Here is a 1998-nt window from a genome sequence, read left to right on the forward strand (position 1 = left end):
GGGGGCGGCGCAAGGAGGCGCTATACGAAAAAGTTTTTCTTTCTACTGACTTTAAAATATTAATATATTAAATTCAGTAGATAGAAGATCGTTATGACGAAACTTTATATATTAGTACAGTTACAGTTTAACTTTTTTATACTTAAGCCTTAGTATCGTCCTATAGTAGCTAAGACTTCTAAACTACTTGAAATATCCTCTGCACGTCAGTGTACGAGAATTATTCAAAGCAACTAAGCACCTCACCTTCACTGTTATCAGTGTGGTTGTTAGTAATGTGTCAGTACCTGCTAAAAAAGGTACTTCGTAGCACTTTATAGACTGTTTTTTAACGGTCTACGCTCGATCCATCCACATGGACAACGTTCGTGATCAACGTCCTCCTGTAAATACCGGAGGTCGTGAACCAAATTACGGTGATGACTTGGAGTTGACGTGTGAATCGAGCCCGATTTATCCTCTCCCTCCACATCCGTTGACGGATTCGAGTGGTGAGAAGCGTTGTTCAGTCGAATACTTCTTGTACCACCTCGAGGCAAAGGGGGTCCGAACGAGTTAACTCTTTCATCAACGAGGGTATTCACCTCGCATGATAGCTGAGAACTTCCAACCCAACTAATGATGGACGTTCGGGTCTCGTCCAATAGCATGACGAGGCTTATCCTACTCCTTAGAAGCTCCGTCGAAAAACAAGCTCTACCCGCGCTCGTGAAAGAATCGTTACCTCTCAATCCCTTCGCGCATCTGAGAAGAGATGTACGTCCTGCAATGAGATCCTTAAGGGAGTTTGCTTCTTTCGAGGCGTGGTCTGTGCCCTTAAGGCAGCAGGGACATACGAATCCCCCCTCAAAGGCTAAATAGTCCTGCCTTTCTGGACAAACGGTGCAGCTTATAGCGTGCACCAACTGTGAACCGTCTTTCAAACCGGTCACGGAAAACATCCAGTTTGTCAACGCAGGCCTCGCGGCCTCGGCCTTTCACATTCTATGCGAATGCTTCCCAAGCTTAAAAAAAGGACTAGCACCCCTTAAACGCTTGCGTGTGTATTATCGATGCCCGAAAAAGGCATCGATAAGAAAATCAGTTTTGTCCTCACCATTGTGAAACCTGGATGTCGGACAATGAAAATTCTATCGCTCGTTGTCTTATCAGACCAACAAATTAAGGTACCCTTAGAGGGCAACCAGGGTTTCTTTTCGGGAGCAAACTACAACGTATTGCGGTCCCGCTTCCGTTAATTAATGTATGCATTTGAGCTAATATTACGCTCGAAATAATCTTTGCGGTCCTTTCATTCCTAGTGATGCACGCTAGCACCATCAGTAGTGGTGCACGTTCGCATCACCAGAGTTATGTCCTCCATGTGTCTCGTTAAATAGATATTATTACCTATAAATGGAATAGTAACTATTATTTCCTATACAAGAAAATAAACAACGAAGCACAAACTTAGTATTTTTATTATGTTTTGACCAAATATTTATATTGTTAAATGTGTAAATATTGCGATAACAAGACAATATTATGTTAATTTAAGTTAGAATCAACGCCCCAATCGTTTCAAGACACGATTGTGGGGCGCGCAAGGAGGCGCATTTCGTAGTTAGATAACAATATATAAAATTCAGTCGATAGACGATCGTGGCGTAGGAACTTTACATCTATTAATACGGGTTGATTTTACCTCTATGCGAAAGCCTCAGTATCGTTCTCTTACAGCTAATGTAACGGGGTGTATCGTTACATGAAATTAACACTAAAATGTTGTTAATTAATATTATCTAAAAGATAGATAATATTTGGAGGAAATTACTTTAAATAGTAATTTCCTGAATTCTTATCCATAAATAGGTATAGACCATTATGTCTATTTATTCCGCAGACTAATCAGCTGTAGAAGTAATCAAAGAGAGTTACGAGATAAGATAGATAAGAATTCATTTACATGTTTAGTATTAGTTTATAGTTAAGACAACATTTACAAAGATAGATTAACAA

This window comes from Bremia lactucae, linkage group LG14, assembly GCF_004359215.1.
Source record: "Bremia lactucae strain SF5 linkage group LG14, whole genome shotgun sequence".
Taxonomy (NCBI): Eukaryota; Oomycota; class Peronosporomycetes; order Peronosporales; family Peronosporaceae; genus Bremia; species Bremia lactucae.